Source organism: Carcharodon carcharias, chromosome 12 (genome assembly GCF_017639515.1).
Source record: "Carcharodon carcharias isolate sCarCar2 chromosome 12, sCarCar2.pri, whole genome shotgun sequence".
NCBI lineage: Eukaryota > Metazoa > Chordata > Chondrichthyes > Lamniformes > Lamnidae > Carcharodon > Carcharodon carcharias.
The window spans coordinates 30,603,166-30,617,088 of NC_054478.1; the positions used below are offsets into that span (position 1 = coordinate 30,603,166).

Sequence of the window (13,923 nt, forward strand, 5' to 3'; positions counted from 1 at the left end):
TGCCTTCTCATGACCTTTGCTGTTGGAGCTGCCGCAAACCCCGCGGGAAATAACTGAAGCGTTCTCCGCAGGTTCCAGAGACTAGCCTTAAAGCTGGCATTCTTGTTAGCAGTCTCCACAAAAAAAAAAATCAATCACAACTGAGCTGTCAACTTTCAGGAGTGGCGATAGGAACCAGTTCAATGAGCAAAGGATGGTAGAAGTTTGGAACTCTCTTATGCAAACCGCAATTGATGCCATGTCAATTGTTAATTCTAAATCTGGCAGATTTCTGTTAATCAAAGGTTATGGGGAAAAGGCGGGTAAATGAAGTTAGGTCACAGATCAGCCATGATCTTACTGAGTGATGGAACAGGCTCGAGGGATTCAGTTGCTAATTCCCATTCCTGTGTTATCTCATTGAATCGTACAAGATTCTGAAGGGGCTCGTTAGGGTGAACGCCAAGAGATTGTTTTCTGCTGTTCGGGGAATCTAAATCACAGGGGCACAATCTCAGGATAAGAGGCCGACCATTTAGGACTGAGATGAGGGGAAATTTCTTCGCTCAAAGGGTTGCAAATCTTTGGAATTCTCCACCCCAGGGGAGTTGTGGATGTTCCAACCATTGAATATATTTAAGGCTGGGACAGACAGATTTTTGGTCCCTCAGGAAATCGAGGGAAATGGGGAACAGGTGGGAAAGTGGAGTTGAAGCCCAAGATCAGCCATGATCGTGTTGAATGGCGGAGCAGACTTGACGGGTCTACTACTGCTCCTATTTCTTGTGTTCTTGTATTCATATGTTTAAGGTCAATAGAGACAAAAGCTGGTAACCAGAAACAGTCAGGATGGGCCTGATTGGCGCACTAAACAATAACAACAACCATGAAGAGCCTGATGCTGGGGATACTAGTGCTGCTGGTAGAATATGTACAATAATGTGAGCAGCCATTTGTACATCCAATCAGCAGGGATAGCCACCCTTTTTAAAAAGAAGCAAATAGGAGATGGAAATCAGAAGGGAGAGGCAGTGCAGAAGAACTAGAGATGAAAATATCAGCAGTTGATTGGACTGTGCTGGACTCCAAATATTGAAATGGCAAATCACACCCTTGGCACTAAGGTTAGAATTTTAAATTATTTTTCTACGTTTGGCTTAAACGTTGTGCTGTCCATTATCAGTCATCAGGCGAGTCACACTCACACTGTGTGATGAAATTTTCAGTCTGTGGATTAATGTTAATTTATAACTTCTAAAGACGCTTAAGGCTGGTATACATTTTACAAACTTTATAAGCAAACTACTTTAAGCTGACAAAACACTAGGTACTACTGTGAAGTATTTATTTTCCTCAAAGCTCTCTCTCTCTGTTCAGATCACTGATCCATGGAGGTGAAGAGCATTCAGATGAGCAGCTTTTTAACAAAGGCTGCTTGTTAAAGAAACATGGTGTCCCCCTAACCTACTCCCAACCCAACTTCCCACAACATAGGGGCAGTGTTTAAGCAGGCAGCTTCTGCACTGATTTCAGGGCTGGAGGAGGCTGTTGACAAGATCTCCGAACATGAGCATATATACTGCCTTTGGCTTCTCACCTCCGCAACAGTGGGAAATCAGTCAAGCAAGCAGTTTGGCCAGCTGGCTCAGGTCTGTGCTGGCTTCAAGAGGCTGGCTTCACAAGAGGCGGGCAATGCAGAGGAGCCAAAGTGGACAGATCAGCTGCTGGCCCCTCCCAAACTGCCACCGACCCATCTTGTCACAGCATCCTCTCCACATTCTAGAACTTGCTAATTTTGAATACCAGTGTTCCGGCCTCTGAACCTCATCTGCAGCAGAAACCCTCAAAATGATACGCCACAGAAAGAGGCCATTCAGTCCATCGTGCCTGCGCCAACATTTTGGTAGCAGTGTCCAATTAATCCCACTCCCCTTGGCTCTGCCAATCTTTTTCTCTTCACACACGTATCCAATTCCCTTTTGAAAGATACTATTGGACCAGCTTCCAGCAGCTTTTCAGTCAGTACACTCTAGATCACAGCAACAACACTGTATAAAAAAAATTCCTCATATTACCTCTGGTTCTTTTGCCAATCACCTTAAATCTGGGTCCTCTGGTTACCATCCCTTCTGCCACTGGATTCAGTTTCTCCTTATTTATTCATTCTATCAAGCCATTTATGATTTTGAACATCTCTATCAAAAACCTCCTCCACTCTAAGCTTTTCCAGTCTCTTTACATCAACTAAATCCCTCAACCCTGATACCATGCTAGTTAACTCGTCTGCACCAACTCCAAGGCCTTGACATCCTTCCTAAAGCACGGTGCTCAGAATTGAACAAAAAAAGTGCTCCATGAAGATTCTTTGCTTTTTCTGCCCAATTTCTAAATTTATAAACGCTTTATTTTATAGACAGATGTCTCAACTTGTCCTGCCACCTTCGAAGAATTGTGAACCATACCCACAGCAGGGTTTCTGTTCCTGCACCTCCCCCCACCCTCGCCCCCTCTAAAATTGTATCATTTAGGTTCATCCATGCATTTGTCATCTCCAGACTAAATTATTCCAATGTACTCCCGGCCACACTCCCAACCTTGCACCGCCCTTAAACTTAAGCTCATCCAAAACTCTGTTGCCCGTATCTTAACTTGCACCAAGTTCCAATCACCCATTGCTCCTATGCTCGCTCACCTGCATTGGCTCCCAGTCTGGCAATGCCTCAATTTTAAAATTCTCAACCTCATTTTCAAAACCCACCATGGACTCGCCCTCTTCCTAGCTCAGCACTAAACTCTGGAATTCCATTCCTAAACAATAAGTAGGGTTGCCAACCCTCCCGAAATGGCACAAATGGCAACGACTGTGTTTGCAGCAGCCACGCAGGTGCAGCGTGATGACATAGAACGTAACCAACATACATGCACACTGCACTTGCGGATGTCACTGCTGCAGCTGCCTGTCTTTCACCCCCACCGGCGCTGTCTGTGCCTCCAGTCAACCTCCAGAGCGAGACCGAGAGAATTGAGAAGGAGCCGTGAGGTAAAGGAGCGAGTGGTTAAGCAAAGGGCAACTGTTTGAACTATCAACTGCTCCTGCCTGCAAAATTCATAGCACCGGTAGCCAGCCTAGAAAGTTTTGCTGGCAACTGAAAGGGAGTCCCAGGATTCGAGGTATGAGGGAACACTGCTGCCTGCTTTGCTGCTGAGTTAGAAAAATTACATTGATTAAAAAGACTGAAAAAGGTCACTTGTTTTAAGACAGTGTAACCAGCGAAGTTGCAGATCTAACAACTTTTTGTTCAGTTGCTTGGTAGTACAGAGCTTGAGTATTGCTGGAAAAAGAGACATGTCTAAGCTTTTCATCTTGCACTCATCAGGACACCCACAAGAATTGGTATTCTTGCGATTATTCTAATGAGTGGAAGATGAAAAGCTTAGGCATGTCTCTTTTATCAGCAATAACTTTTTGTTTGTCAAGTCGCATTCATTTTGTTGAAAAAAAACATTTGACTTGATAATTTCTCAGGTGCTATAGGTCCACGGTGAAATGGCTGCGAACAAGCAGGCAATGATGACCTAGGCCCTGCTGAAAGCCTGGGCCTTTCCTGGGCCTGTATCAGTTGTTAAAGGTCAAGTGTGTTACTTCTACCCTGAAGAGGCAGTTGACAGGAGTGTCGCCGCTTTTCACTGCGGTGCTGTTTTATTTGTTTTCTTTTAATCTTGGGATATTGAACACAACTCATGTTGGAAGCCAGAACTAAACATTTCAAGGCTCTGAGTTGGCTGATGTGAGGAAAAGAAAGGAAACCAATGTCAAAAAACTGAATCTGGGAGAGCGGCCAAGGGGAGTGGGATGAGTTGGTAAGGTGGATGAGAAATTGGGCCAGTGAAGAAATTTACCCACTCGGGCCATGCCACCAGCTTTCTGCGATGTCACTTCCATCGAAGTCTCCCGTAATATGTCCAGCCAGATTTGGCAACCCTAAACAATACTTTCAAACAAACTATGCAACATTCCAAAGTTTCTCACCATGCTATCAGATGGGAAAATCTCATTCCCAGCTTTCTGTGCCTTCGGACTAAAACTCAAGACAATTGGAATTGTGCCTCATTCTCCATTCCCCAGCCCTTCTCATTACTTGCAGTGAAGTTATTGCAGGACACTCCATGTAACTGATGCTATAAACTTGAGGTCTCAATTCTGGTTACAAAATTGACAGGAGCACACCGAGCAAGGAAAAGCTTACTCCCCTTAGCCATTCCTTCCCTTTTAAAGCACAGCTCTTACCCAACATCCTCCCAATGCAACTGTAACCCAAATCAGCTTACTTTTCAGATGGTTTTGTAAGCAAGAATGTGTTTGGACATTTGCTGGCATAAAACAAGTGGCGCTGGTCCAATATTTTCTCTGTCATTTATAAAGGGGTACTGGTGATGTGGCACAAATGTAGATTGTTGTAGGCGTGACAGCCAGCAGCTACACTTCAAAAAGTGCTTCATTGGATGCCAAGTGCTCTGGGACAGGGATGTCCATCATTTTTGGTGCTAGGGGTCATGTTTAGGTATTTTTTTCACCAGGGCTAAGTGACCAACTCTGGAGGAAAAAAAACAAAGGGCCACTTTGCCTTGGATGGGTGGAGATAAAATCAGGAACCAGAGGAGCTGGATGGGGAGAGGGGTGTGTTGACGGGACTGTAAGATTGGGTGGGGTGGGGGTGTTGCTGCTACTGCACCACAAGACCAGTTGGCTGTGAGACTGTAGCAGTGAAGGGTGAGGGATGACACTCTCTCTCTCTCTCTAACTCCCCCACCCCTTCATCCCTTACTCCCCCTCCATCCCTCCTCCCCATCTCTACCCCTCTCCCACTCTGCTCCTCACCCTCCTTCAATTCCATCCCTCGCAATCCCCTCCCCCCTTCCCTCTTCCACTGCTCTCTCCTCCCCCTTCCATCTTTCCCTTCTTTCCCTTTCCCCTCTCCCTTCTTTCCCTCTCCTTCCCGGCCCCTCTTCCCCTCACATCCCCCCCACCCTTCCCCTCACCGCACCCTCCCGCTCCCTCATCTCCTCACCCCTTCACTCCTCCCGCTCCCTCTTCCCCTCAATGCCCCCTCACCCCTCCCCCTCCCTCTTCCCCTCACTGCTCCCCCTCACCTCCCTCTCCCCCTTACACTCGCTATTCCCCTCCTCGACAGGACAGGATTTTTAAAAACTGGTTCTGCCAAGCAGAATCAGGAGCAGGGGCAGGAGGAATAAGAAACATCACAGCCATCTAAAACACTGCTGGAAGACAGCAGTAATGATTTCTCTCCCTCTCTGAAGCTAAAAGAGTGTTTTCAACATAGTGAAGACATGAACCAAGTCAACTCCGGAACTTTACAGGAAACCAACTAACTTCAGAAGGCTGCAACATACAACAATCTGTTGCTCAAAGACAAGCAAAGGACTTAATCCTATATCCTTTTAACCTTTTACTGGACTCTAGCTTTCTTATTTCTGATATGTGTGTGTGTCATCACGTCTTTATTATTTTTTCTTTAAATTTAGTAACTAATAAACTTACTCTTTCTTCGACTCAAGAAAACCAGGTTTCATTGGCTCCTTATTAACAAATAAATACATTCCGATTGGAAAAAGCACTTACAATTAAAAGAAATTTTAAAACCTTGAGGCCAACCGAGGGGGCTGAATAGAAGGAGAGCCAACTCATTCCTCCTCACCTGGTCGTAACAAATGATAGCTAAATGCGGAGATTCCAAGTTACTGTCGGTGATTCTACTGTTTCTCCAGAGGGTTGCCGTTGAGACACACTACCAGAACGCAATCAATTAGAAATCACTGAACTGACCAGGACTTCCACTTTTATGCTGTTGATCACATTGTAAAAGCTCTTGTAAAAATTACCTTGTTGTATCAGATGTAACTAGGTTTTTAATGACACACTAACGTCATAGTTACTGCTAAACGCCCTGGGTGTCCCTTAAAAACGAACTTTATATTTATGGGATATCAAATTTCTCCATTATGTTAAAAAAGTTCCACCTTTAAAATAATAACTTTTCAAAAGTTTATTTATATTGACACATATATATTTATATAATGTATTTCTGCAAACGTTAGTGGTAGGCTGGAATATTGGGGAAAATTTTAGAAACCAAAGTATGACTAAAAAAAGGGAGAAATTGGAGCATGTGAGAAAACCAGCACGAAGTATAAACACAGACAATAAAACTTCTACAAGCAAATAAAAAGGAAAGAGTAGTTAAAGTACATATTGGTGCCTTAGGTGGTGAGAGGGGAAATTAATTGTGAGACACAAGGAAATGGCAGACACTTTAAACAAGTATTTTATATCTAACTTCACAGAAGAAACAACAAAAAGCATCCCAAAAATAGTGGAAAACCAGGGGTAAAAAGGGAGATGGGAACTTAAAACGATCACAATCACCAGAGAAAAAATACTAGGAAAACTGAAGTCCAAGTCCCCTATCCTTATGGCTTGCATCCTAATGTCTTAAAATAAATGGCTACAGAGATAGTGGCTGATTAGATGTAATCTTACTAAATTTCCTAGATTCGGAAAAGGTCCCATTGGAAAACTGCAAATGTAACACCTCTATTTAGAGAGAAGGGAGACAGAACGCAGGAAAATATAGGCCAGTTAATCCAACATCTGTCATTGTGAAAATGCTAGATTCCATTATTAAGGTGGTAGTAGCGGGACATTTAGAAAATCATAATACAATCAGGCAGAGGCAAGATGGTTTTGTAAAAGGGAAAGTATGTTTGACAAATTTATTAGAGTTCTTTGAGGATGTGGCAAACAGGGTAGATAAAGGGGAACCAGTAGATGTAGTCAACTTGGATTTCCAAAAGGCATTCGATAAAGGTGCCACATAAAATGTTAATGCACAAGATAAGACCTCATGGTGTTGGGAGTGATCTGTTAGTTATCCAATCCTCTATCCATGCTATCAGGAAACAGGTAGTCAGGTAAATGGATCATTTTCAATTCGGCAAACTGTAACTAGTGGAGTGCCACAAGGATCAGTGCTGGGGCCTCAACTATTAATGATCCATATTAATGACTTAAAAATTAAGGGACCGACTGCATTGTAGCCAAATTTGCTGATGATACAAAGATAGGTAGGAAAGCAAGTTGCGTGGAAGATACAAAGAGTCTGCAAAGGGATAGAGATGGGTTAAGTGAGTGGGCAAACATTTGGCAGCTGCAGTATAATGTGGGAAAATGCGAGGTTTCGGGAGTGAAGTGGGTTATAATATGAGGAAAGGTTCAACAGGTTGAGCCCATACTCATTCGAGTTTAGAAGAATGAGAGGCAATCTTATTGAAATATTTTAGATTCTGAGAGGGTTTGCCAGGGTAGTTGCTGAGACTTTGCTTCCTCTCATGGGGGGAATCTAGAACTGAGGGGCACTGTTTAAAAATGAGGGGTATCCATTTAAGACAGAGATGAACAGGAATTTCTTCTCTCAGATAGGTCAATAGTCTGGCATCCTCTTCCACAGAGAATAGTGGAGTCTGGATCAATGAATATATTTAAGGCTGAGTTAGAGAGATTTTTGATTGAGAGGAAGTCAAGGGTTACGGGAGACAGACAGGAAAATGGAGTTAAAGCCACAATTAAATCAGCCATGATCTTATTGAATGGCCTACGCCTATTACTACTTCTTATGATGTTAGATTTCACTTTCTATTGAAAGTTAATCATATAATTTATTTCGCTATCTGAAAATCTAAAGAAAAATAAAGGGATTCAGTGCTATTAACTTGCTAATTTGCCGTCTTTGAGAATACTTCAATGTGATTGGCTGTTTATCATGCTAGCTGACATCACTGCACCTGTAGATCCCCTTGACTTGGTGCCAGATTTAAATGGCAGTTGAGAAAAGGGGAAAGCCATGGCAGAGAGATCACTAGATCTTTGATAGTAGTTTTCCTAGAGGTCAGCAGCGAGTGCTATTGCTTCGCTACTGACCCCAAATCCAGGTCCTTGTGGTATAATGTATTATATGTTTGCCAGTAGAGAGAGATAGAGACAGAAGTAGATATACAAAGGATTGCTGGTGAAGCGCCAATGTCATGAATCACAGTATAATGAGCTGAACACTCTGGAGTAAATGGTTTGTATACAATACACCCTTGTCATGGTGATAGCCAGCCAACATTGCGTGCATGCATTGGTGGCCTCAGAGAGCGAAGGGACTCATAGAATTAATGTGCCACGTGCTACCTATTTGATTAAGTAATATAATCTCATATGCATCTGCCAAATACACCCAGCAGCAGTTAGAAGACAATGAGACATTGAACAGATGAGAACAATTATTTATTTGCGCAAATGACCTCCTGTGGCATTATGTATGGAACAAAAATGGGAAATTCAAAACGCCTTGCAGTCACAGGTGGAGCCCCTGCTGGAGCCCCATAACATGATGCATGCTCCCTAATGCTCAAAGATTTCTTAAGTATCTTAGGTCCAAAAGGTTAAAATCTAAAGCACTTACTTTAAATTGATTTACTTACTTCTTAACAACACTGTGGGCGTACCTACACCACATGGATTACAGCGGCTCAAGAAGGCAGCTCACCATCACCTTCTCAAGAGCAACTAGGGATGGGCAATAAATGCTGGCCCAGCCAGCGAAGTGCACATCCCACGAATGAAAAAAATGTTGGCAACTTCATTCTTCTCTGAACTCATAAGTGTTTGTGCCAACTTAGCAACTGTGACTTCAAGAACTTGAAAAGTTTAAAAGGAGGATACAAAAGAAATGTTGCATTTATAGTTTGTGTGCAGCATCGAGGCAATGACCAATTAATCTGTTTTCACGTGTATAAAGGATGAATGTTGGCCAAGTTACTGGGAAAATTCCCTATCTTCTGCAAGTAATTCCCAGGGAATGCTTCTATCCAACTCAACAGATAATGGGATCCTGAATTTAACACTGTGCCTTCTGCCAATGCAAGACAGCTGTCTGCGCATGTGCACTTGTCCAGTTCCTCACACTTAAGTGCCTGTTCAATTCCCTTTTAACATTATTCACATAATCAGCTTCTGCCACCTTTTCAGGCACAGTGTTCCAGATCCCAATAAATCGGTGCAAAAACATTTCTCTCTCCTTTGGAACTTTTGCCAATGATTTTAAATCTATGACCTCTCTCTATTGACCTACTTGCTTGAGGGGATAGTTTATCTCTATTTACTCTGCAATTAAGTCCTGCAATAAAGCTTAAACAAATAACCTCCTAACTCAGAAGTGCCAATTAGTTCAGGTTTTCAATCTGAAACTTCCGATTTTTGCTTTAAAAGCCTGGCCAAGCTGAAGTAAAGTAACTTACTCTATTCCATCATTCACTGCAAGAGGCTCAACTTACAGATCGACAAATGCATTGACCTAGTACATACTGAATACAGCAGCATATCAAGATTTCCATTCTCCTATATTCAATAAACACACTTAACCAATAGAAACACACTAATACAAAATAATTCACTATTAAAACAAGAAGGGGACTCTTTCATTCCACCAAAGCCATTCCACTGTTGTGGAAAGAAATCTCATTTGGCAGGTAAGTAAGTAAGTGGAATACATTAAAAAATAATGAGCAAGAATCAAAATGATTGCAAATAAAAGAGAATAAAAAGTGGGATAATACTCAAATTGAATGTAAAAGTGGCTTGGAGGCAGAAAATTATAAATATTATTAAAAAGTTCTTTTATCTATTGATAATCACAAATATGCTGTGATGATTAAGGCAGTATATATTATTCCTGGCTGGTTCAGTAAATTACCCTGCCTGAAATTTTTACTAAACAGTGCCTCCCCTGCTTTAGCATAGCAATCTAACATTGGGTTATCCTTCAAACTATTGGAGGTCATTTTAAAAATAAAAAGATGGTCTCCTCTTTCAAACTTCAGATGTTACAGGATGGGATTGAGTAGGGGTGGGAAATGTAGCTTGGCGTGCTTCATCCGACAACCTCCCTTCCCTGGAGACAATCAGGTGCCCTTTGCCATGTGCCATCCTTGCTCCCGCTGGTGACCAGGTTAAAATCAGGCACTCATTGTGTAACAAATTGTAATTTTAATAAACTGATGCAAACAACAAAAGGCACAACCATTTCTAAATCAGCCTTTAAATCAACATCTGTGACTTTTCAACAGAACTGGCTATACATTCCTCCGTGATGCACTAGAATGGCATCTTGTGACGAAAATCAAACTGCATTCCGACATATTACGATCAGCCTCTACAAACCAGTGGAATTTTACCACATGAGCCAGCTTTGCTTATGAAAATATTATTTATCCCACACTTGTCTGTTGAGTTATATTGACGTAGTGGTGTAATGTGTCATTTTGGGATGGGCTTGATGTAGGCAACAGCATTTCCTGTTCCTAAAAGCCTGTACGTTCTTGTGTATTAGCTTTATTTCTTTCATATGGTTCTGCATGCAGCAGCTCAATCAAAAAACAAAGCAGTTTTAATATAGTAAACCTCAGTTGGTGTGTAATGTTGACTCTAAAGTCTGTTGCAATTTTATAGGCACAGACCTCAAGCAAAGACAAGAATAGTCTTGCTTGCGATGGCTTGACAGGGTAGATTCCAAGAGGTTTTTCCTCTGGCTTGGGAATCTAGAACACTGAGTCGGGGCGGGGGGAGTCATTTAGGACTCAGATGAGAAATGTTTTCACTCAGAGTTTGTCAATCTTTGTGCAATTCCCTGCGCCAAAGGATTCTGGATGCTCCACCATTGGCTATATTCAAGGCTGAGATGGACAGATTTGATCTCTCAGGGAATCAAGATATATGGTGAGCGGGCAGAAAATGGAATTTGAGGAGACCAGCCATGATTGTATTGAATGGCAGGTCAAGCTCGAGGGGCCATATGGTTAACTCCTGCGACTTTTTATTTTGCCACTGCTGCCCTGTACTCTGGTACAACCCACCCCCTGCTTCACAGGCGCAAGTACTGAGTGGAGGAAAAACTTCCAAATTATTTTTGATATGAATTATGTCCCCCTGCCCACCACGTCTTTGTGATCGATTGTGGTCCACAATGGGAAAAAAGCAAAGACATAGCAGATAATATGAGCACAGTAATGTGACAATGACCAGATAATCTGTTTTTTTTTATGATGTTGATTGAGGGGTAAATATAGACGAGAAGAGAGGGGAGAACTCCCCTCCTGCTCTCCTTTGGTATATCCTTCCTATGGGATCTTTGATAGCCAACTGTGTAAACTGGGTTTTGGTTTAATGTCTCACCTGAAAGATGGCAACTTCAGAGCACTCCCTCAGTACTGCGTTGGACTGTCAGCATTTATTTTTGTGCTCAAGTGTCAGCCTCAGTTGGTAGCACACTTGCCTCTGAGTCACAAGTTTCCAGGTTCAAGTCCCACTCCAGGGCATGCACATAAAAATCAAACCTGACCCTCCAGTGCAGTGCTAAGGAGTACTACACTGATGGAGGTGCTGCCTTTTTTGAAACATTAAACTGAGGCTCCATCTGTCTGCTTGGTTAAATGTGAAAGATCCCATGACAACACTTTGAAGAGGAGCAGCAGTTATTCCCAGAATAATGCCCAATGTTTATTCCTCAATAACATCACAAAAATAGATTATCTCTGGTCGGTATCACATTGGTGTTTGTGGGGGTTTGCCATGAGCATATTGGCTGACGTCTAATCTACATTACAACAGTGACTGCCCGTCAAAACAAATGCTTCGTAGGCTGTAAAGCACTTGAGACGTCCAGAGGTCGTGAAAAGTTCTATATAAATGTATGTCTCTGGACTGGGTCTTGAACCTCCTGACTCAGGAGTCAAAGTGCCACAACTGAGTCAAGGGGAGAAAATCAACTGGGAGAATTGGAGGGGGAAGAGGAACCAGCCAGTTTAATTGTGAACTTACACAGTCGCACACGTGGATTCCCTCATTGTACCACACAATAAGGCGAGTGTGCCAGTAACTGAAACAGCAGCACAACTGTCAACAGCTGCTTTCGCTGCGAATCCACCAGAACACGTTCGATAAAAGAGAAAACACAACTCAATCCCAAACCTTGCCGTTTAAAAACACTTTACACCGCGCAACTGTTCTAAAAGTTAGGACATGTTATAGCCTTGCCTTTCCCCTGAGCCAAGTCTACAGGATATACAAGAAGGGAACTGGGTATGTACTCCTGTTGAGAGATATAACAGTATCAACATCTATATATATATAAATAAATCAGTCCGACACTGGGGGGAATTCGCCACGACTGGTTACACAAAGTTGCTACAGTTCACAAAGTATCCATTTGTCTCCCAATCTGGGTCAATGTTCCTAACCCATCCCCTCACGTTGCTGCCTGAAACATCCCAAAGAGAAACATCAAAGTTAAATACCATGTATCCAGGGCAAACAAAAAAACTCTCGTCTTCACGCGTAAACCCTGCAGACACCAAGAAGCTACTGAGAGCTCAGGAGGCACCGCCCTGTTGTCAGCTTTCAGCTGCCTTTCTAGCGTCTTACCCGGTGCTGCCTCCTACAGTCCTGGATGGTCAACAGGCAGATGGTGGGCCAAGGGAGTCTCTCCAAATACTTCGCAGCCCTCCACCCCAAGCAGACTCTCAGATTAAGAGATCATGTTATATGTATCGAGTGATATGCCAATGGGGGGAAAAAATGTGCGTTTGGCTGTCCACTGCACAGACTTGGATGACTTCCATCCTTACATTGGATGGAAAAGATGTTCTATTCCCCAGCACTGACTCTGCTCAAATAACTTCCCAAAACCACGAGTTTCTCATTTTTGGGAATGAATCCAGAGAAAGGCCCTTTGAAAACCACAGTTGGAACTTCTTTACCCAGACCCATTCTGCGTGCTTGTGGGCAGGCAGTCCCTGGGGTAGATCATTTGAAAAGATGAAATCAATTGAGTGAAAGGGCTGTTTGACCTAAAATCGGATTGTGAGTGAAGACCTTCTTGAAGAAGTTCGAATAATAGAGACAATTTTGCTTAATGCTGTTTTCATCAAACAGAAGCAGCAGTATATCAAGCTCTTTCATGGATATTCTTTGCAGAAATTTTGAATGAATGTAATTTGAAATGCAGCTCCAATAATAGAGGGTTTTTTAAAAAAATTGTCACTAGCTAGGCCAGCATGTACTGTTTATCCCTAATTGCCCTTGTTCAGAGGGCATTATAAGAGTCAACCATATTGCTGTGGTCTGGAGTCACATGTAGACCAGACGAAGATGGCAGATTTCATTAGTGAACCATGTGGGTTTTTAACACCGATCAGTAATGCAGTCATCATCACTTTTAATTCCAGATTTTTACTGAATTTCACCATCTGCTATGGTGGGATTTAAACCCAGTCCCCAGAACATTACCCTGGGTCTACTGAAATACAAGGTACAGTGACAATACGACTATGCCACCACATCCAATAGCTCATGTGATGCTGCTTCAGACTCATAGAGAGCATTTCTTCTGTATTCTGGAAGAAAGGTTTTTGCATGAGTATGCCACCCTCATTGAACTAAATAGCTTGTTTGTCCTCAAACTACATTGGTTTTAAGAAAAGAGATCGGTTTCCTCTCCAGCCTTCTAAATAGGCCTAGAACATTCTGCCATTAGCCAGATATAGGCTTTGCCAAACATTGAAGATGTTGACAACAAGTAAGGTCAACTTTTATTTTTAGGACTGTCTTCTCTTCTGTTAGCTTTTAATACTATCTTGGCTATCTTATCAGGGGACACACGTGAAAGGAAGGAACAAAGTGATTGGCGCTATGGTGTGGAGTGCCAACGCATTACTTGCTTTGCAGGTGTAAATGTCAGGAATAGGGAAGATTATTAGATAAATACATTTAAGTATTTTTGAAAATTAGTTTTCACCTGCTTTTACCTAATACCCAGGCATGCTAGA

General features: G+C 42.5%; 1 protein-coding gene across 3 annotated transcripts in view; it reads right to left on the bottom strand.

Annotated features, from left to right (window-relative positions):
• The window catches only part of si:dkey-3d4.3 (leucine-zipper-like transcriptional regulator 1), a 44,375-nt gene extending 31,910 nt beyond the window's left edge, over nt 1-12,465 (bottom strand). For 2 of the 3 annotated variants that reach the window (XM_041200150.1, XM_041200148.1), the window contains exon 1: nt 12,394-12,465. The gene's annotated coding sequence lies outside the window, so the exon portion shown is untranslated. The remainder of the gene's footprint in view (nt 1-12,393) is intronic. The other variant, XM_041200151.1, reaches the window with a different exon arrangement.
• Nucleotides 12,466-13,923: the final 1,458 nt, after the last annotated feature.